This window comes from Giraffa tippelskirchi, chromosome 4 (assembly GCF_054371585.1).
Source record: "Giraffa tippelskirchi isolate mGirTip1 chromosome 4, T2T-mGirTip1v1.2.pri, whole genome shotgun sequence".
In the NCBI taxonomy this organism is placed as follows: Eukaryota; Metazoa; Chordata; class Mammalia; order Artiodactyla; family Giraffidae; genus Giraffa; species Giraffa tippelskirchi.
In genome coordinates this window covers 27,798,852-27,823,367 of record NC_137278.1, presented here as the reverse complement: position 1 = coordinate 27,823,367, position 24,516 = coordinate 27,798,852, and the positions used below count along the sequence as shown (strand labels likewise).

The following is a 24,516-nucleotide window of genomic DNA, read 5'->3' as shown; positions in this document are numbered from 1 at the left end:
TAATTTTCACTTTTAGTTACTATAAGCATTGCTGCAAGTGAAAGTCTTTTGCATAAGTCTCAGCACTCTTAGGCAGTTATTTCTTTAGGATTCATTTCTAGAAATAGATTTGCTGGGTATACAGTTATGCACATTTTAAACATTATTACACACTGCCAAATTGCCCTCCAAAAGTTGTGTAATTTATATTTTCACAAGAGAAGTTGAGATATTTACTTGTTTGTACCCTTACCAATAGTGGATATTATCAAGCCTTTAAATCTTTGTTAATATGACAAATAAAAAGTTATATCTCATTGTTTTTTAAAGTACATCTCTGATTAGGAAGCTTTTTATTTTTTCATTTGTTTATTGGCTTTTTATACTGTGATAAATTCTGTTTATTTGTATTTTTTCCATTTTTTTCTCAAGTTGTTCATCTTCTTTCTATTGATTTGTAAGAATTCTTTATACATTTAAGATATTAACTCACTGTATATCATTAACTCTATGGTGTTCCCAGTTGTACTTTGCATGTAGTAGCTACAGGGCAAGTATTAGTTGACTGAAAGAATGAATGTTACAATATATCATACAGAAATTCTAAACTTCATGAAGTCAAATTTGTGTTCTTTTCCTCAGTAGTTTACTGTGGCACCTTTTCCACTGACTTGAAGGAAATTGTCTCTTAATAACATATTATATTAAAAATATGTATTTAATCTTTAATTCTGCTGGATCTTATGTGTAAAATGTGAAATAGAGACCTGACTTAAATTTCTTGCTAATACAGACCAATTGCTGTAAGATATTTGACTGAATCATCAAGATTTTCTCCATTGATTAGAAGTACTGATTCCATCATATATAAAATTCTAACATAAACTAGACTCTGCTTATGAATGTTCTCTTCTCTTTCATTTATCTGTCTATTTCTTTTCCAGTACCACATTATTCCTATTACATTTACTTCATAGTATACTTTGATATCTGGTAGGGCAAGTTCCCCCAGGCCTTTCCTCCCAGTTTCCTGATCACCATTATTTTTTTCTCTTCCAGATGAAAGCACGAATCCATTTGTCAATATTTTTAAATCTGCAATTTAGAATGAATTAGCATTAAATTTACAGACTATTTTGGCCAAAGCTGACATCTTTACAGTAGTCTTCTACTATAGAGAATACAAAAATCAACTCCCAAAATTACTTTCTACAGCTCTGGGTGTATTCTTCATTTTAAAGTTAATTACAATAGAGCCTAATTACTATTATCATTAAATTATTATATTCATTTGACACCAAAGATTGAATATTAATTATAAAACAAATTAATTCTACATTGACATTTGTTTCAAGTTACTGGATGACAGCTTTGTTAAAATGTGACACCTGGTTGAAGACAAGTCCTCTAACAATTCAAATATTTGTGATCCCACAGTGCATAGGTTTCCTTACCACAGTGCGGTCATGATGGGAACTACACTTTCAAGTACAGATGATCATAATAACAGTGATGATAGTTAATACTACAGAGTTCTTGCAGATTTACAGGAGGTAAAAGCTAGACCATGATCTAATTAGCTGGCTCAGTCTTGCTAAAAAACTGAGGCTTATAGAAAATGTTGCCGAAATCTAGGGGAACAACATTGGGGTTTTTGGCATTTCTGTTTGCTTCAAAGTGAGACCCACCCTGCAATCCTTTTATTCCTCTCCTATCTAAAAAGCACCCAAAACTGAGAAAAATAAGAGAAAGTCTCTAAAATACAAGTTGAATGCAGGCAACCTCTAGTCTAGGAAAATCTGCCACATAAAAATGTGTCCCCTATGTAGTTAAAAACCCTACTGGAGAGGTAAGTCCTGGGCACTAGAACTGAAAGAATTGTGACATTTCCCCCTTTAACATCCTCATGAAGTATCCAATAATCTTTCCACTGTCTACTTTTATCTACAGCAAATAGAGAATATGATCAAGTGACAAGTTTTATAGCACAGCCTTTAAGCTCTACATATTGAGTTTTAGGGAAGGACAAGCAGGGACACAGACAAGCCAAGTTCTAGCAGCAAAAAAAAAAAAAATAGTCAAATATGTGAGAAGTGGCTTCTGGTTGGGGAGTAATGGAAGATAAAAATTAACATACAGAATCATGTCAGATCATAGGTGAAACTGAATCTCAGAAAAAAATAAATAAATAAAGGAGAATACAGTCTTTCAAGCAAAGGAATAACAGTATCCACAAAGAGCTTCCAGACATGAGACAAGAGTCAAATGGAATTAAAATACAAATGTTAAGAAACACTACCAAATATAGATTCAATCATTCATTCATTTACTCAAAAAATGCTTGTTGCAGGAGAATTCAGCGATGATGAAAACCGACACAGAACTTCCGTGAGGTAGGAAGAGGACCGGGGTAATGGGTAGTATAAGGTAGTATACAGGCAAATATACAGCATTATATCAGGTTTTATATCATTTTTACATCAAAACTGACAAGCAAAACTGAAATTGATCCAAAAATTTGGGAACACAACAACTGGCTTGAGTTTTCACTTTCTCTTATGAAGGAGGATTCATGTAACAGCATGGATCTCAGAGCACACAGTGCATCACTAAAACATAGGGACACAGACCCCAAGGCTTGGGCATTCACCCATGAGGAATGGCTGTCAGGAGAAGATATAGAAGTCAAGCTCCTAATCATGAGATTTTTCTCAGTAGAATTTCTGGTTGTGGCAGATCATCTTTGCTATGTTAAATATTTATATGGTATGTAGGCATGGCTGTTTTACGTGTCCACACATAAGCAATGGGTATTTCTCCAAGGGGAATAAGTCCCTTGGGACATTGAGCTGTAAGACTATCCAGTCAAGAAGATTCTTGAGAAGTGAGGAAGCAGAGGGCTCCCCTGACACATGGCTCGTCCCTCAGAAAGCTCTGTGGCATTCACAAGTCCTGACGCTTTGAGGAGTCAGAGAAAAAGCTGAGGCTTCCCACCATCTTCTCAGCTCCTCCCTCTCTTGAATATCTCCTACTACTAGTAACACCCCTCATGTGATTAATTAAATAAAGGATAATCCATGCTTCTTAAGTATCCCCACATTTAATCTTTAGTTAGCCATATCATAGCACTCATTTCATGCTTCTGTTTGTGTCACAGTCTCACTAAACCATGAATTCCAAGCAGCAAGGCCTCTCACAGAGTTGACAAGGATGCATGAAAAGAAGGTGTGATTAGTTATATGGAAATGCTTAGTAAAACGACGATTGCCAAGAAGCTGTATTTTCAGTCATTCTAACCATAGTGTTCTATACTGAAAAACTGTCCTTCCTGCGAAGTTCCCATTATGTTTTCTTACTTTTCTTCTTTATAAAAGCTTATACTTCCACCTCTCTCAGATGGAAATGGCAACCCACTCCAGTATTCTTGCCTGGAGAATCCCATGAACAGAGGAGCCTGACGGGCTACAGTCCATAGGGTCACACAGAGTCAGAAACAACTGAAGTGACTTAGCCACACATTCTCAGATTTATGCCACACTTAATAGTAAGTCAAAGGGAAAATCTACTGAGCTGTAAATAACTAAAAAATGAGAATTTTTTACCCTTTTGTATTAGTTACAGTTCTGAAGTCTTAAATCTGAAGAACAGGGAGGGTAGAAATTCAAATAGGATTTCTACATTACAGTCTTGAGGCAGAATTTCTTTGGGAAATTTTGGGGTTTGTTTTTCAAGCCTTCAGTTAATTGAATAGAGCTCACCTGCATTATGAGGGCAAACTCCTTTACTTGAGGTCAACTGATTGTAGATATTGGTCAAATCTACCTGATACCTGCAGAGCAACATCTGAACTTGTTATACCAAACAACTGGGCACCATAGCCTAGCAAAGTTGACATATAAAATTTAACCATCACGCCTTCATTCTGGGGATAGCACAGAACTTTTGCTCTCAGTATAATCAAATACAAGACAAATTATATAACAAGATTGGTCTCAGATTTTGGGTGGGAACAGAATTCTTAAATTAAGCTGATTTTTAAATTCACAACAAAATACACAGAACATAGAATAACCAGAATAATTTTTCAAAAGAAGAACAAAGTTGGAAAACTACACAACCTTGCATTAAGACCTCACAAAATTACATGATCGAGACAGTGTCAAAGTGGCATAAAGAGGGACATATAGATCTACAAAATAGAAAACAGAATCCAGACATAGATTCACACATATATGTTCAACTGCATTTTGTCAAAGGTGCCACAGTAATCTGAAAGGACAATCATTTCATCAAATGGTGCTGGAAAAATTGCATTTTCAGTTGGAAAAAATATGAGCCTTGATTCTTCCCTCAACACCTACACAATAAATAACTTGAAATGGAAAACTTACAGAAGAAAACAGCAAAAAAATATTCATAGTATCGGCGTAGTCAGTGATTCTTCACAGACAGTGATACTACTCTGTATCTAAGACCAGTAGATACAGAGCATCTATTAATATGTACACAAAGTAGAATGACAGGGACACACATTGCCCACAGGGGACGTATCATTCACACCCATAGAAGGTACAACACCAAGGGTGAACCCTAACATTGGAATACGGGTAATTTTATACTAAACTATGGAATTTGGGTAATTTTGATGTGTCACAGCAGGTTCATCAATTTTAACACATGCAGCACTCTGGTAGGAGATGTTGATAATGGAGGAATTTATACATGTGTAGGGACAAGGGGTATAGGAGGAGTCTTTGTACCTTCCTCTCAATTTCATTGTGAACTTAAATCTGCTCTTAAAGAAATAAAGTCTATAAAAAATATTCCCTAGATAGCATGCCAAAGTCTCAGACATAAAAAAGTGATCAAATGGATTTCATAAACTAAGATCTGATCTTTGAAAGACAATATCAAAAACCACAAATCACTGCAATAAATGATATCCAGAATATATTTTTAAAGATCCTATAATTTAAGAACAAAAAGACAAACTACCCAAAGTTTAAAAATGGGTAAATAATGGGAAAGAAACTTAACATAACAAGAAATATGAATGGTGAATAAGCAAATGCATGAAAAGATACTCAATGTGACTAGTAATAAGAAAAATATAAATGACTAGATACTACCACACACTCACTGGAATGAGGAAAATTAGTATAAATATTGGTGAAGATGTGGAGCAAATGAAACTCTCATGCATTACTAGTGAGAGTTTAAACAGTAAAACCATCTTGGAAAACTGTTTAGCAGTTTCTTAAAAACTTCAATAAACATCTGCCCTGCAACCTAGAAATTTCACTCCATGTACTAACTCATGAGAAATGAAAACATATATCCACATACAGGATTATACAATAATATTCTTAGTAACTTAATTTTTAATGGTAAAAAACTGGAAACAATCCAAATTTCCATCAATAGGAAAATGAGTAAATTGTGGTATGTCTTTATCATGAAGTACTTCTCAGTAATTAAATGGAAAAACCCAGGGCTATCTGCAACAACATAGATGAATCTCATGGAAGCTATAATGATGAAAGGAAACCAGATTTTTTAAAAAACCATATTGAATTATTTCTTAAAATAAGAAAAGTACATTACACTTTTCTATGGTGACAGGTGAACAGTGGCTGCCTTTGAATGGGAAGGAATTATTTAGAAAGAGACATGAGGGAGCTCACTGGGTCAAATCCCAACTGACATATGTGTTATAGGCATATACACATTTTTCAGAACTCAACAAACTACACCCTTAAAATAGTTTTATTTTATTGCATGTAAAGTGTACCTAAATAAAAAGAAAAATGTACTTCTTTATACCAGCAACAATTAGGATGTGTAATTTTTACATATGTGTGAATATGTCTGGCCTAGGTATTCTATAGATCTGTATGTCCATCCTTTTGCCATTTACAATTAAAAAACTGTAACAAGCATAGCAATACACAACTCTCTTCAAATTAATCTATAAATAATATCAACAAAGTATATTATAGAACTTGACAAACTAAATATTAAAATTTATACTGAAGAACAAAAGGCCAAAAATTGTCACGACAATTGTGACTAAAATGACCAAATAGGGGAATCTGTTCTAACAGATGTGAAGACTGACTCTGAAGCTACAATAAATGAGACAATGTGATAATGGTATGGGAGTAAGCAAACAAACTGTGGGAAAATATAAAACACTTGGAAACAGACTCACAAGTATACGTAAATATAAACAGAGCAGAGAGGTAGCATTAAAATCTATAGATAGACTTGCCAATAATATTGTGTTAGAAAAATTGTTTATACGGGAAAAAAATTAGAGCGCTACTTCTCTCCACGTGGGGCTTCCCTGATAGCTCATTTGGTAAAGAATCCGCCTGCAATGCAGGAGACCCCAGTTTGAATCCTGGGTCGGGAAGATCCACTGGAGAAGGGATAGGATACCCACTCCAGTATTCCTGGGCTTCCCCTGTGGCTCAGCTGGTAAAGAATCCACTTGCAATGTGGGAGACCTGGGTTTGATCCCTGGGTTGGGAAGATCCCCTAGAGAAGGGAAAGGCTACCCACTCCAGTATTCTGGCCTGGAGAATTCAATGGCCTGTACAGTCCATGGGGTCACAAAGAGTCGGACACAACTGAGCACCTTTCACTTTCACTTTCTCTCCACATACATGCATACACACACACACACACACACACACACTCCCTCCTTCTTCCCACTCCCATCTCTCTTCCTCTCTCTCTCTCTCTATATATATACACATACACACACACATATGTTTATACATATATATTAACATATACAAACAAATTTTACACATATATATTAATACATATACACAGATGTTTATATGTATATATTTATATATATCCCAAAGAAAGGCAATGCCAAAGAATGCTCAAACTAACGCACAATTGCACTCATCTCACACGCTAGTAAAGTAATGCTCAAAATTCTCCAAGCCAGGCTTCAGCAATATGTGAACCATGAACTTCCAGATGTTCAAGCTAGATTTAGAAAAGGCAGAGGAACCAGAGATCAAATTGCCAATATCCGCTGGATCATCGAAAAAGCAAGAGAGTTCCAGAAAAACATCTACTTCTGCTTTATTGACTATGCCAAAGCCTTTGACTGTGTGGATCACAATAAACTGTGGAAAATTCTGAAAGAGATGGGAATACCAGACCATCTGACCTGTCTCTTGAGAAACCTGTATGCAGGTCAGGAGCAACAGTTAGAACTAGACATGGAACAACAGACTGGTTCCAAATAGGAAAAGGAGTACGTCAAGGTTGTATATTGTCACCCTGCTTATTTAACTTATATGCAGAGTACATCATGAGAAACGCTGGGCTGGAAGAAACACAAGCTGGAATCAAGATTGCCAGGAGAAATATCAATAATCTCAGATATGCAGATGACACCACCCTTATGGCAGAAAGTGAAGAAGAACTAAAGAGCCTCCTGATGAAAGTGAAAGAGGAGAGTGAAAAAGTTGGCTTAAAGCTCAACGTTCAGAAAACTAAGATCATGGCATCTGGTCCCATCACTTCATGGGAAATAGATGGGGAAACAGTGGAAACAGTGTCAGACTTTATTTTTGGGGGCTCCAAAATCACTGCTGATGGTGATGGCAGCCATGAAATTAAAAGACGCTTACTCCTTGGAAGGAAGGTTATGACCAAGCTAGATAGCATATTTAAAAGCAGAGACATTATTTTGCCAACAAAGGTCCGTCTAGTCAAGGTTATGGCTTTTCCAGTGGTCATGTATGGATGTCAGAGCTGGACGGTGAAGAAAGCTGAGTGCCGAAGAATTGATGCTTTTGAACTGTGGTGTTGGAGAAGACTCTTGAGAGTCCCTTGGACTGTAAGGAGATCCAAACAGTCCATCCTAAAGGATATCAGTCCTGGTTGTTCATTGGAAGGACTGATGTTGAAGCTGAAACTCCAATACTTTGGCCACCTCATGCGAAGAGTTGACTCATTGGAAAAGACCCTAATGCTGGGAAGGATTGGGGGCAGGAGGAGAAGGGGATGACAGAGGATGAGATGGTTGGATGGCATCACAGACTTGATGGACATGGGTTTGGGTAAACTCCAGGAGTTGGTGATGGACAGGGAGGCCTGGCATGCTGCGATTCATGGGGTGGCAAAGAGTTAGACAAGACTGAGTGACTGAACTGAACTGAATACTCATTAACTTTAATGTATTCTCCACATCTGCTTCTATGAAATGTTATTGTTTCCTTCTAACTTTTTTAGCTTAATGAACCTTTTTGTCTTATTGTGAGCAACATCATTTATAATGAAAAATAGTCTCCTTGTGTAGAACTAAATCTCTCACAATGTTTGAAGATAAGGGCAAACAAATTGTTTAGATCATCATCCCCAATTTTCTGATCAAAAGCTGTCTAAAACCCTGGCTTGGATCCTGGGTGTCTGAAGGACAGTGGGTGCATGCTAAGTTGCTTCAGTCAAGTCCAACTCTTTGTGACCCTATGGACTGTACCCTGCCAGGCTCCTCTGTCCATGAGATTCTCCAGGCAAGAATACTGGAGTGTGTTGCCTTGCTTTCCTTCAAGGGATCTTTTAGACCCAAGGATCCAACCCCAGTCTCCTGAACCGGCAGGCAGGTTCTTTACTAGTGCCACCTGGGAAGGCTGTACCATCCCTACAAACATCTACTATATATATAAATGGTCACATAGTCTACAAGGATGTTGCTTCACAAAATGGGAGGGTAGGAGACTGGCTGAAATTCCCACTCTAAGACAAATCACTAAGTGACCTTTGTTAAGTCAGCATAGCCTCTCTGAGCCATTCTCTTCATTTGTCACATTGGCATTACAATACTGACATATTCTACCAAGGCTTTCAAAGTTTACGTATGAGAAAGGGTTTTGAAATACTCTGCAAGTGCCTGGGAGATAACAAAGATTCTACATTAGTTTGTGTACACTCCACATACAACCAGTTCAGTGAAGAAGGAAATTCAGAAAGGAAGAAGGGAGATAAAAACAGAACACAGAAGCTATTCAGATTTTTCCTTAGGGCTCAAGTTACCTTCTCATACTCCATCTCATTTCCTACTCTCTTCTCCATTCATCAGCCTACTCTGCCCCATCCTTTACATCTGGATCAAGACAGGGCTCCAGTTACAATACAAGCAAGGGTTTCCACTGTCTGTGGCTCAATTTCCCCACCTCCTTTATTTACCTCTCATGCTACTTCATTTTCCTAAAAGCTCTAGGATTTAATTGGTGCCTCACACAACACTTCCTCCCACCTTTTTATTCTCAGTGTACATCATTGTAACCAAAGGCAGATTCTTCACATTTAGGTGAAAACTGAACTCAAATACATTTATTTTTACTTTAAAAACATTATAAAGATGTTTCAGCAGATCTTACAACTACTTCCCAACCCTGCTATGTTCGAAAATGGATTATATTTTCCTAAGTTTGCATTCCAGATTAAGTAATATTCTGTGCCTTCTTCCCAACTCTCATTCCACTGCCTGCAATAAATCTGAGAAAAAAAAATTCTTTAAATTAGGCACCATTTACTTAGGAGGTTTTTCCTTGGGGACAAATAAAATTATTGACCTTTGCACTACCTTCTCCGCTATCCAGAAACAGACCCTGACCTTACCTGTACATGGACGGAGGCTCTCATCCCATCCCCTGCCCCACAGCAGCAGTGTGTTATTTTCCCACTTACAAAGGTGATCTGAATTTCTGGTGTGATTCTCAGGAACACTCTGCAAACTCTTCCCATGATATTTGACCATTATATTGAAAAGTCATGCTCCGGGCATAGTTCAATGAGTTAAGGTAAATTTACAGGTAATCTGATGCTTTACTACTTGTTAAATTTATAACATCATTTCTTTGAAAATCAGTCTTCAGTTTAAATAAATCACTTGTTCTTGATCTTTTGAATTCTCTTTAATACAAAATTCAGACTGATCTGCAAGAAATCTCAAGATTGACGTACAGGCAAAAGTGAGACAGATGTTGCACTTTATGTGATATAATAATTATTTTTATCATACTGCCTATGTTTCACTGCTGCTGCTGCTGCTGCTGCTAAGTCACTTCAGTCGTGTCTGTGAGACCCCATAGATGGCAGCCCACCAGGCTCCGCCGTCCCTGGGATTCTCCAGGCAAGAACACTGGAGTGGGTTGTCATTTCCTTCTTCAATGCATGAAAGTGAAAAGTGAAAGTGAAGTCGCTCAGTCGTGTCCGACTCTTAGCGACCCCATGGACCGCAGCCTACAGGCTCCTCTGTCCATGGGATTTTCCAGGCAAGAGTACTGGAGTGGGTTGCCATTGCCTTCTCCGTATATTTCACTAAAGGAATATAAAAAATAGGAGACAATTACTCTTAAGTAGGGTTTTTCCAGTGGTCACGTATGGATGTGAGAGTTGGACGGTGAAGAAAGCTGAGCGCCGCAGAATTGATGCTTTTGAACTGTGGTGTTGGAGAAGACTCTTGAGAGTCCCTTGGACTGCAAGGAGATCCAATCAATCCATCCTAAAAGAGATCAATCCTGGGTATTCATTGGAAGGTCTGATGTTGAAGCTGAAGCTCCAATACTTTGGGTACCTCATGCGAAGAGTTGACTCATTGGAAAAGACCCTAATGCTGGGTAGGATTGGGGGCGGGAGGAGAAGGGGACGACAGAGGATGAGATGGTTGGATGGCATCACCGACTCGATGAACATGGGTTTGGGTAGACTCCGGGAGTTGGTGATGGACAGGGAGGCCTGGCGTGCTGCAATTCATGGGGTCGCAGAGAGTCGGACACGACTGAGCGACTGAACTGAACTGAACTCTTAAGTAGAGAGTTTTTTCTTATTTTCTATATGACTGAATGTTCTTCTCATTACAGCTTCCAAATAGAAGCAAATGACTATATGCCTGAATTTACAAGGTGTTAGGCTCAAGGCTACCTAAAGGATCTGCAGTAAATGTCTGTTGACCAGACACAGTGTGCCAGTCACTGTGCTCGGCTGGCAGTAAGATGGTGAAGAAGGTACTGTTATGGAGCTTGAGTGTCTTAAGAGTCTTATGGGGAAATGCAGTCATGTGAACAATTACAATTCTGTGTAATAAATGCTATTAAAAAGGAAAACAGGACATGGAGAAGGGACTGTAACCCAGACTGGTCATGAGGTCAGAAAATACTAGTACCTGGTTTGGAAGAAGAGGGAAGAGATATAAGTAACAGGGTGAGACAGGAGGCCAGACACTGAGGGCCTTATAGATTATATTAAGAAGCTGGGACTTTAGCTTGAAAACAATGCAAAGTTATTACAAAATTTTTAATACACAGAGGATGGGTATAATCAGATTTTTGAAAGTATGTACTGTTTTATAGCATGGAGATGGATTGAAAGAAGAAAGTTTGGAGACATGGCAATATAAAACAGATATTCACAGAGGCAGGGAAACTGCTAAGATATGAATGGACAGCCACTCAGGAAGCTGGGAAAAAAATCTGAGAAGACTGTCTTCTGACAGCGGTTGTGCATCACAGATAATCAAGTTTCAGAAGAGCAAAATTCCCAAATATCAAAAATAATGCACCTACAATTAATAAGTATTCCTGTGCATCTAACAATTCACCCACAGCTCTGTAAAAGGAGATATACTTGGGACCAGGGAGATCTGAGGATCTGAGTTAAAATCCCACACCTGTCAGTGACAAGGGATATAATCTTGGGACATTCAACTGAACTCAGACTTTCCTCATCTGCAAAATAAAAATGTCTCCACCTCACAGGATTGTTGCAAGGATTACAGATATAAAGAGCTTACCACTGTGTTTAGGACATAGTGATTCTTATTAGCACATGCCTGTTGAATCTAAATGAGTTATTCAGACAGGAGTCCCTGCCCTCCAGGGACTTACAATTCTTACACAGGGAGAGATCACTGAACTATCTAATGGCAGGCTTGGCTTCTCTCCAATTTAATCTCTGGTTCCATTCAAAAACGGTCGCCATCTATAAAACCAGGAAGAACAGGAGGCTGAGAGTAAGGAAACAAGTCTTGTTAAAATATGTTCCAGCATTAGATCACCTACTGTCTTGGTTCTAAGTAGGTAAGCCCAAAGGTAATCCATAGCAATGCTCGCATGTGTAGGGCCAGCTGCTAGACCCGGGACTGGAAGAAAGGCAAAGGAAGGCAAAAGAAAAACTGACACAGCATTATTAACTTTGTGTCTGGTTGCAAAGGGATAACTACCAAGAAAAGTGCCTTCACATCACCAAGTATCACATGCAAATTACTAAAAATAGAGTAGTTGCCTTTTCTGGAAATGTAGCAACAAAAGAAGATGTTTATCTAATTCTATTTTCATTCATTCTCTTCTCCCCAGACTTATTAGGAAAGGTAGCCCACAGTTACAATCTGAGTTCAGCTACTCTCCAGCCATGATTTTGGGCATATTAATATTTCTAAGCCTGGGTATCATCAACTATAAAATGAAAATAAAAATGAATTATATAGCATACATAAAATAGTATACACTAAATGCTAAGCATAATACTTGGACATATTTAGTACTAAAATTATTTATTAGTATGTGTCAAAGTTGCTTAGTCATGTCTGACCTTTTGCGATCACATGGACTGTAGTCTGCCAGGCTCCTCTGTCCATGAAATTCTCCAAGCAGAACACTGGAGTGGGCAGCCATTCCCTTCTCCAAGGGATCTTCCCAAGGGATTGTACACAGATCTCCCACATTACAGGCGATTCTTTACCATCTGAGCCACCAGGGAAGCCCCAGCCACCAGGGAAGCCCCATATTTATTACTAGTTCATTAATTATGGCAGCTATATGAATATAGCAGTTGTGCCCCCTTTGACCATGTCCATCTTCCCCTCTGCACCATAAAAAACCATTTCCCCTATTCTCTGCCTCAAATAGTTCTTCTTGTCCCAGCAAAGCTCACACAGCTGCTATCAGGCTACCTGGCCATGTCCTGTTCTACAGGCAGAGTCCTTTTCTGCTCAGAAAGAGGGTCAAAAAGATCAAAGGTCACTGTGGTTTATTAGAAGCAGCATCAGCTTGGGTGACAGTACAATTCTGTCACTTAGGAATTCTGTAGCCTCACACAGAGTCACTTAACTCCTGTGAGTTTGTTTCCACATGTGTACAGCAGGAAATATACACATACTTCCACAGGAGTGTTAAGAGAATTACATCACAATATTTATGTAAAGGTGCTTTGGAAGTTGTAATGCATTCTCTGAATGAGTAAATCATGAGTAGTATTACACAGGTGCAGAGTAGTTGCTCTTTTTTGTTTTCATCACACTATCTCAGATCACACTATTAGAATACCCAACAGGTCACACCAGCACTTAATGCATAAAATTTGTTTTCTTTGAACACTTAGTGATCAGGGTTACTTAGGATAAGGGTTACTGAATTTTCCTATGGAATACTTCTGGATTAGAGTGATTTTATCTTCTGCTTATTTTTTTAAACTTTTATAATTATAGACTCACAAGAAGTTGTAAAATTCATACAGAGAGGAGGTTCTCTCTACCCACCACCTTGCTCCTCCCAGTGGTGACATCTTATATAAGTACATTATCAAAACCAGGAAAATGGAAATTAAAGCTTAAAAAAAAGCTGATTCTGTAAAACAGTAAAAATAAAACACTTCAGAGTAGATAAAAGCAAAACCCTGGCAATCATAAAAGAAAAAGATCAAAGAATTTAGCTACATACAAATATTTTAAAATTCAACATTTTTTGAGGACCCTCCATATTATTCTCCAAAGTGGCTATATCAATTTACATTCCCATCAACAATATAGGAGGGTTCCCTTTTACCACACCTCCTCCAGCATTTATTGTTTATAGGTTTTTTTGATGATGACCATTCTGACCAGGGTGTGGTGATACCCCCCTACAGTTGTGATTTGCAGTTCTCTAATAATTAGTGATGTTGAACATCCTTTCATGTGCTTTCTGGCCATCTGTATGTCTTCTTTTGAGGAATGTCTATTTAGGCCTTTTGCTCACTTTTTGATTGGGTTGTTTTATTGCTACTAAGGTTCCTGAGTCATCTGTATATTTTGGAGATTAATCCCTTGTTAGTTGCTTCATTTGCATATATTTTCTCCCATTTTGAGGGCTGTCTTTCATTTTGTTTATGGTTTCCTTTGCTGTGTAAAAACTTTGAAATTTAGTCAAGTCTCATTTATTTTTATTTCCATTATTCTAGGAGGTGGATCCAAAACGATCTTGCAGCAATTTACATTAAGAGCATTCCGACTGTTTTCCTGTAAGAGTTTTATAGTACCTGGCCTTACATTTAGGTCTTTAATCCATTTTGAGTTTATTTATGTATACTGTGTTAGGGAGTGTTCTGATTTCATTCTTGTACATGTAGCTGTCCAGTTTCCCCAGTACCACTTATTGACGAGACTTTTCTCCACTGTATCTTCTCGCCTCCTCTGTCACAGACTAGGAGGCCACAGGTACACAGGTTTATCTCTGGGCTTTCTGTCCTGTTCCATTGATCTATATTTCTGTTTTTGTGCCAGTACCAGAATGGTTTCTTTTTGTTTTGGCCACACTGCATGGCTTGTGGGATCTTTGTTCCCTGATCAGGGGTTGAACCTGGGCCCTCAGCAGTGACAGTGTGGTGTCCTAACCACTGGACCACCAAGGAATTCCCAGAACCACACTGTTTTGATTACTGTACTTTTGTAGTACAGTCTTTAGTCAGGGAGCCTGATTCTTCCAGCTCTGTTTTTCTTTCTCAAGATTGCTTTGGGTATTTGAGGTCTTTTTAAAAAGTGGATATACATATATGTATAACTGATTCACTTCACTGTATACCTTAAACTAACACAACATTGTAAATCATATATAACCCAATAAAAATTTAACAAAATACAACTCGGAAAATATAAACAAAATAATAAGAACACAGCAAACTAAAACTAAATATTTGCAATATATATGAGTCATAATTTTCCTGAAACAGAAAATAAATAATATCTCCTTCAAAATCTACTTATAAAAAGGCCAAAACTTAAGTAGAGAAATGGGCAAGTGTATAGACAGATTTCATAGAAAAAAATGGATAATGGATGCTTAAGAAGACATTCAACTTTAGCTATAATTAAATAAATGATAATTAAATTAGAATTTTAAATAAATAATTTTGGGAAAGATCAAAATGCTTGATGTGAAAAGTGTAAGGGAAACATGCTCTCATACACTGGTAGTAGGGGAAAAACGGTGCAACCTCTTTGGAGGGCAACCTGCAACTGAGTCCATAGATTTTTCTCTCCATCTATGTATTCAAGCTTTCCACAGTTCCCAGAAAAATTCTTAGTTGAGATTTAATAAATAAATATATACATACATATGTACATGGTAGTTAAGTAGTTTAAACCATCTCCCAATCTGCCACCCCAAAATACAGCACAACAAAAGAATGTGAAGACTGTTAGACATATGTTTTAATTTTCTGCTCAAATCACATGTATTGTCTAAGTAATTTAGTCTAACAATACAGGTATCTGTTTTGCTAAATTAGTTAACACATTCTGCGTAGAATAAAATATAATAACCAAACAGCCTTCTTTAGTTAAATATGACAAGGTAAATATATTTGTTGTTATTACAGCATTCATTATCCTATATACAAGATAGCAAAAATATTCTTGGAGTAAACCTAAATAATAATGAATTGGAGGTGGCTCATAGCCAACAACTTCATAGGTATATCAATTAGAATTCTAATACATTTATTAAATAAAACATACTTCACTGTTATTTTATAATTAAAACTTACATCCAGTACTCTCTCTTCTAGAAATATATCTGAAATAAATTAATTTCAAATAGAAAAGAAAACCATTTGTTCAGAGCTATTTAAAAGTACTGCTATCGGCAACTGACAAAAATTAGAAATCATGTGTAGCAGGATGAGCTACCCATTCACTAAAAATGAGCGCTTCCTCTCCTCAGAAAAGTGTTGCAGCTGAGAACCGGCTGCTCATTCAGGAACAATCTTTCTCCACTCTTTATCTGTCTGCTGACTGAATGCAGGAGACCCTGAGACCTTAGGGAACAGTAAAGTCTCAGATGGAAAGAGCCTGAGTCTCTCAATCATCACCTGGAAGAAAGGTACCTGAAAACCATGAACACTCACACTGGACCTTTACATGAGCAAAAAAATTAAATTTCATTGTAATTGGCCATTGAAATTTTATTTATTACAACTAGTGCTATGCTAAACAGTACATCAACCAAATAAACAACAGTAGAGAATGATTAAAGAAGCCATATATATATATCAGACAGAGAGATAGAGATTAGCATCTCTGAGGCAGGCTCTGTGCTGACCAGCCCCATCCCCAACACACTGTGGGACACATGGAAATTACTGTCTACTTAACAAATGCAAACACCCATTTATACAAAGACATTTGCTCCATTTGAATTTAACTACACTTCTTGTCTAAAGGTAGTCTATTTTTCTTTCCCACCTAAAGCTGCAATTTCTTAGAGCAATCTCTTTAAGCTGCTCAGCCTTCTGCTTTAAATCAACGGTATACAGCAAACCATGTAAGAAGCAGTAGAGAATTAACTTGAGATTATCAGCCTAATGATACAACTATCAGTGTGGAATGCTTTGTGAAAAGAATATCACTACCAGAGAATAAAATGAGAACACATTTTCTAGGATTTCACCAGGTATCTACATCTGTATGCATGTGTCAGGTTTTTGTTTGGTGTTTGCCTGAGCTGCTTAAGGCTTTTGTCCAGCGAAGACACAATCCTGCCTAATTACTATATTCCATTTGTCCTATACCTAAGAATACATAGTTTCCTTCTTTATTAGCTTCTCCCAGCAAAACAGAACCATGACACAGAATCTGAACTCAACCCAATTAGGAACTTGCAAGTCAGGATAAAAGGAAGAAGCTCCACGCATACCGCATACACCCTGTATTCCAGAAATAGATCTGAAACATCCAGGTGGGCCAGAGCCAGCAAGTTCACTTTCCTGTCACCAAGTTACCACTAATAGGAGAGAGGATGCCTCTGCATCACCTAGGAATATTTCCTTATCTGCCAAAAGGAAATTGCATTTCCCTCAAGGAAGCCAACCCTTCCAATCTCAGAGGTTTAATGGGTATTCACTACTAATCTTCTCCCTTGCACAGCACATATAAGGAAGCAAGTGAGCAACCCACTCAGTTCTACTGAATGGGTTATTGGTCTCTGTGCTTCCTCTCTAGCCCCCTTACATTCTATTCTCAGTACAGAAGCCACAGTAAACCCTTAACAATATGTCAGATCACATCAGTCCTCTCTCAAAGCCCTGTCTTGGCTTCCTGTTTCACTCCAAGCAAAAATGGCTTACAAGGCCTATATGATCTGGCCCCCCATGATCTCTGTCATCTTATCCTCTCCCTTCACTAACTGTTCCAAGAACACTGACCTCTTTACTTTTCTTCAAATAGAAGAACCTACTCAAAAGCCCACACAGGTCTTTATACTTGCTGGTCCCTGCATAGAGACTATTCCTGCCCTAGACCCTCCATGACTAACTCACAGATCTCTTTCAGGTGTTTGCTTAAATATGACTTTCTGAATGAGCATCTCTCTCCCCCAACACACAAACCCTAATGCTTTTCTTGCTTTATTTCCCCCTATATAATTTATTATCTTCCAACACAGTAAATATTTTCTTAATTTGCTGCCTTCTCTTGCTGTAACATAAGTTCCATAAGGGCAGGGATTTTCGTCTGTCTCTATATTGTTACATCTGCCGCCCTTTACCTATAATAGGTATCAATGAATATTAATTAAAAGTAAAAAGTGTATGTTTATTGGGCACAAAAAATTAGTGTATGCAATAGTGTTACTATTGTATAGACTATGTGATTTTAGTACTAAAGCAACAGTTCACAGTCTTTGGGAGTAACAAAGTTACCAAAAAATTATGGGACTCCTCTGAAAAATAGAGAATCTTCATTTATTACCTCACAAGAATTCAAACCACTATTGTCTTGATTCATTGTACTTACACACTCTACCCCAGACTTCAGCCACTGTCATCTAGATTTTGTTGCTAGATTTTATTGTTATTCTGTTCTTAAAAAAGACTATTTAAAACTAGTTCTTCTATGTCTTGATTTCAGATTATCTACACCATCCTCTATTAATTTCTGAACACAAATGACCTAATCTGGGTCTGCTGACTTTCCATATGTTAAAGAAAAATGTAGTCATTGGGCCCAAAAAGAAAACCAAGCTCATTTCTCATTCTGATACTATTTGAGAAAACCTGATACTGTTTGCGGAAAAGGCAATGGCAACCCACTCCAGTACTCTTGCCTGGAAAATCCCATGAATGGAGGAGCCTGGCGGGATGCAGTCCATGGGGTTGCTAAGAGTCAGACACAACTGAGCGACATCACTTTCACTTTTCACTTGCACGCAGTGGAGAAGGCAATGGCAGCCCACTCCAGTGTTCTTGCCTGGAGAATCCCAGGGACGGCGGAGCCTGGTGGGCTGCCGTCTATGGGGTCACACAGAGTCGGACACGACTGAAGCGACTTAGCAAGATACTGTTTGAGACTAGTTCCCCAGTCTAAAACAACTTGTTCTCAGTTTGTATCCTATGTTTACACAAAGCTATTAGTTAGGAATCTTGTTTCTAGCTTTTCCTTTAGGATTTCTTTATCATTGGACTTCCCCAGCGGCTCAGACAGTAAAGTGCCTGCCTACAATGAGGGAGACCGAGGTTCAATCCCTGGGTCAGGAAGATCTCTAGAGAAGGTAATGGCAACCCACTCCAGTATTCTTGCCTGGAAAATCAAATGGATGGAGGAACCTGGTAGGCTACAGTCCATGGGGTCGCAAAGAGTCGGACATGATTGAGCAACTTCACTTTTACAGCCTTTATCATTAAGACAAGTAATAGAAAATTAAAAAATCAACCGTAACTCTACCTCATATTCCTCTCAAAAATCCTGCAACAAATTTTTTTCCAGGCCTTCCCTAATCAAGTATTGTTTTCTTGAGAAGTATACCACAGACACAAGAGAAATTACTGCCCAAATACATTCCAGTTCAACCCCTAACAATAATATAAGCAGGCATTGTACAGAAACGCATTACTATTTGTGTATTATAATAATATAATTATTATTGCTATAATTCTACACTATAAGTTAGAACATTTTACAGAAGGAAAGCTGAGCTTTCAGAGGGTACCATTCCTCACAGTTCCTACTAAGATTCAAATATAGACCTGCAGACATGCCTACATTCTTCCCATCTCACTGTGTTGCCTCTGTACCAAGGCCAAGTTCAGTCCTGACAGAATCTTCTTAACTGAAACGTATGGCCCCATACTCCCTCATGCTATTAAGAAAATGAATCATTAGAACTTGGCAACATTTACCAACTCCTAGTGAACAGATTACATAACACTCTTTGCATGTACTCATTTATTGAGCAGGTAAATTACTATTTTAATCTAACATAAAAACAGCTTTGAAGTTGTTAGTGTTAATGAGAAATCATCATATTCACATTAGTGACTTGCACCTCTAAATAAATGATACTTCATTCATACTGTAGCTTATAAGATAATGTTTACTGGAACTTAGTTTAATTTTATTACATAACTTTGAAAGCATAGATACTTAAGGAATTTAAATCAACTATTCTAAATTAGAGTAAAGAAAACCATATTTTACAGTATCAAAATGCAACTGACAGCAGATCTACTCCAAATTTCTCTAGCCTAGGTTAAGCTCCACATGAAATGAATTATTATGATTCAAAAGTAACAATTCTATAGTTCTAAGTTTAAGTGAAACAGTCTTAGAACACAGGAAAAAAGTATAAAAATATACTTTTAAATTAAGACCAAAAAGTTAAAATATAAGTCAGATAACAGCACTTAAGTCATCTACTTTTCATCTACCAAAATGCACTAGAAATACCAAAATAAGAAAGTTGAAAAGAACTAGAAAATGATAATGTTGATAAGTGATCTGTCAGTTTAAAAAATTATTTTTAATTCCAGAAAGTCAGAACTAACAACTAAGACAAAGTGATGGTAGATTTGCACCCAAGCCATTGCCTATCTAAACCTCAATGGCAGGGGTGGGAGGGACAGAAAAAAAAATGTGAAGAAATAATAGACAGAAACTTCCCAAAAAATGAAAACAATATACCTACACATCTAACTACTCTAACTCCATGTGCGCACACACACACAGACACAAAAATGAGAGCTGGACCATAAAGAAGCCTGTGTATCTAAGAACGGATGCTTTCAAACTGTGGTGCTGGAGAAGACTCTTCCTTGGACTGCAAGGAGATCAAACCAGTCAATCCTAAAGGAAATCCTGAATATTCACTGGAAGGACTGATGCTGAAGCTGAAGCTATAATATTCTGGCCAGCTGATGTGAACAGCTGACTCATTGGAAAATAACCTGATGCTGAGAAAGATTGAAGGCAAAAGGAGAAGGGGTTGGCAGAGGATAAGATGGTTAGGTAACATTACCAACTCAACAGACATGAATTTGAGCAAACTCCACGAGAGAGTGGAGGACAGAGGAACTTGGTGTGCTACAGTCCTTGGGGTCGCAGAGAGTCAGACATAACTTAGTGACTGAACAACAGCAAACAAAAAAAGAGACTAAAACTATACTTTAACATACTATTATCAAATTGCTCTAAATCAGTGATAAAGAGGGAATCTTAAATAATAGCCAAGAATGTGGGGGGGAAGATACAGTAAGTAGAGAGAAACAAATATGATGATGGCAGATTTCTCACTGGAAACATTACAAATGCAAAAGCAGTGGAGCAACAAGTTTAACTGCTTGAAAGAAAAAAAAACTGTCAACCTAGAACTCAATATCCAGCAAAAGTATCTTCCAAATATGAAGACAAAATGAGTAATTTTTCAATAATAAAAAAGGTGAAAGAATTCATCACAAGCAGATTCACACAATAAGAAATGTTAAAGGAAGAAGGCAGAAGAAGAAGGCATTTTTTCAAGCAGGAGAAAAATTACAATAGACAAAACATGGATTTACACTGGAAATTATAACTACATGCATAAATATACAAGATTTCTCTTGTGATTTGCACCTTCTTAAAATATAGTTACTTAAAAATAACAGTGCAAATGTGGCACTATAATATATATATAAGTAAAATGTTGAAAACAATATTAAAGATATGGAAGTATACAACTGCAACATTCTTACACTTTATGTGAAGTTATCACATCTTACTTGAAAGTAAACTGGTAAGTTTAATATATATAATTATAACCTTAAACAAGTCACCGAATTAGCAAAACTAAGAGTTACACCTAATAAGTCAACAAGAGAGTTAAAACGGGATCAACCCTAAAACAAAGCAGAAAGACAGAAAAAAGGGAACAAAGGGTATATGGGACAGATAGAAAATAAAAAGATGACAGACTTAAACCTAACCAGACCAACAACCACATTAAATGTAAATGTAAACGGTCTGATAATCTCAATTAAAAAACAGACATGGTCAGATTATGAAGAACACAACTACATGTTGCCTACAACAATGCATTTTAAACATAAAAACACAAATAAGTTAACTTAACATTAAAAGGCTAGAAAAGTGTATACCATAACACTAATCAAAAAAAAAAATAAAAAGTATATTCCAGAGAAAAAACTTCTAATACATTTTTATTGGAGTATAATTGATTTACAATGTTTAGTTTCTGCTGTACATCAAAGTGAATCAGTGATACATATATCCACTCTTTTTTAGATTCTTTTCCCATACAGGTCACTATAACATATTGAGTAGAGTTCCCTGTGATATACAGTAGGTTCTTATTACTTACCTATTTTATATATAGCAGTGTGTGTATGTCAATCTCAAGAGAAAAGAGAAAAAGTTATTAACAAGGATAAGGATAAAAAATAATTTTATAATAATAAAGGGGTCAATTCATCAAAAGGACGTAACAGTCCTACATGTTTCTTCACCTAATAACATGTTTCTTCACCTAATAACAGACCGTCAAAATAAATGAAACAAAAACTGATAGAATTACAAGAAGTAAAAGACAAATCTATAATTATAACTACAGATTTCCATTTTCTCTCTCGAAAGTTGAAAGAACTAGTAAACAGAAAAACATAAAAGGATATAAAAGACTTAAACAACATAATCAACCATCTTGACCTTAGTAACATTCTGTAGAACATTCCATCCAACATTAGCAGAATACATAGTCTTTTCAAGTGCATCCAGAATATTTACCCATATTCTGGGCCACCAAATCAATCTCAATAACTATAAAATGGTTCAAGTCATAAGTGCACACTTTCATCAGTGATCTTCAAGGTTTTTTGATTAGTTCATTCCATAATATTGGTGGAGACAATTCATTAAATCACTACCTACAACAGCATACAGATCATACTCATTTTTGCTTCCACAATTATTTGCATACTGAGTGATTCTTTCCTTATCTCAACAGCATCTTTGTTCATGTGGTTCCTGGAGATTTTTTTTCAGCAATTGAAAGGTATGTCACAAGCAATATGAAAGTGATTTTCTATTACATTAGAAAAATCTTGAGGATAAAGCTTTATGTTCAACAATTTTTTGAACACATATTTGTTTTTCATCTACTATAGAAGAGAATGTGTTACTCATTGCAAGGGACAATTAAAAAAACCTTAGAATGATATGGGTGATCAACTCTTCCCAGTTTACCTAGGTGTTTCCCATTTAGCACTGAAAGCTTCACATTCTGGGAATCCCCACAGTCCTGAGAAAACTGGATGGTTGGCCACATGGGCACTTTATTGGTTGCAGTTGTGACAATGATAACAGTAACTATGGGCCAAACTGAAAAGTTATGAACCTTTTAGACTTAGTGCCAGGTCTACAATCAGAATATATTTCCATGATCTGGAATAGCACATTATTGTAAACAAAGTGTAGAGTCAGACACTGAACTATGCCTAAGCATCAATATAAGCAGTTGACCTTCCACATGGTCTCAGACAAAAGTCTTAGAATTTCAAATTCTCTGCATGCAATGCCAAGTAAGTTTGACTCTGCTTTTGTTTTAAAGGAAAAGCTAAAGTAAGCTTAATTTTCCTTGATAGTTAATACTTTAATCCCATTTAAAATATAAAAACTTAATACTGATGAATTGCAATATTATGACTATAAATAAGTATTCAATGGATTCTTTCCTCAGAGAATCTCTTGGCACTGTTTAAAGGAACGTTATCTACTGAAAAAGGTTAATCAACTCAAACTCAACAAAAGGTCTGACTTTCATTGAAAGTCCAAATGTCAAAATCTGAGACAGGCTTTAAATAGAGCAAAACAAATTTAATATGTGTGATGCTGCATCCCTTGATTAAATTTGCATCCCTCAAATCCTTACCAGGATGACAGTACGTACTTTGGGAGAATGACAGCAGACATTTGCCATAATGACAGTAGACATTTTGATGATAATTTCTAACATGTACATGAAGAATACTTACTTGTCTCTAGTTTTATTATCTTGTAGTGTCTTTGTCTGGTTTTAACATCAGAGTAATGTCAGCCTCTAAAAAATGAGTAGAGAAGTTGAGAACCACATCTATTTTCTGTAAAGAAATTTAGTAGAATTAGTATATTTCTACTAAATTTTCTAAGTATTGATAGAATTTACCAGTGAAATTGTCTGTATGGGAGGTTTTCATTATTCAAATGTTTTTAACTATGAATGCACTTTCTTTGATAGATAAACTTTACAAATTATTTCTTCCTGAAGGTATTTCTATAGTTTGTGTCTTTGGGGAAATTTTCTTTGGGGAAATTTTGCAAGTTTTTCAAAATTGTCAAATTTATAGGCATAAAGTCGTTCACAATATTTCCTTACTGTCTTTTCAATATTTGAAAGATTTATACTGGTATTCTTTTAAAATTCATGAATAGACATAAAAGCATCTTCTCTATCTTCTTTCTTAATCACTTCTTTTATTGATTTCTCGAAAGACAAAGTTTTATTTTTATTGATTTTTCTCTATTGTTTTTGTAATTACAATTTCATCTACTTCTGATCTTATTTTCTTCTACTTGTTTTAAGTCGTATTTACTCTTTTTTTTTTAAGGTATATCTTAAGTCATCAATTTGAGACACTAACTCTTTCCTAATATAAATATTTAATGCTGTAGATATTCCTCTAAGAATTGCTTTAGTTGCATCCTATAGATATGCAGTGATTTTGCTTTCATTTTACTGAAAATAATTTTTAATATACCATGTAATTTCCTTTTTGACCTCTGGATTTGTATTGTTTAACTTTATAAGTTTGGGGGATTTTAATAGATATTTTTCTATTATTAATTGCTAATTACACTGTAGTCAGAGAACAAACTTAGTACAATTTTAATTTTTCTAAATATCAAGTTTGTTCTATGGCCCAGTATATAGTCTTGTCTTGATGAATATCTCA

The 24,516-nt window shown here is 36.6% G+C and overlaps 1 protein-coding gene and 1 non-coding gene across 2 annotated transcripts in view; both read right to left on the bottom strand.

Annotated features, from left to right (window-relative positions):
- Window positions 1-24,516, bottom strand: part of LOC145546554 (uncharacterized) — a 590,051-nt gene that overhangs the window by 494,703 nt on the left and 70,832 nt on the right. The window lies entirely within an intron of this gene.
- Window positions 14,604-14,676, bottom strand: TRNAD-GUC (transfer RNA aspartic acid (anticodon GUC)). Its single transcript has one exon. It is a non-coding gene; the product is annotated as a tRNA-Asp (tRNA).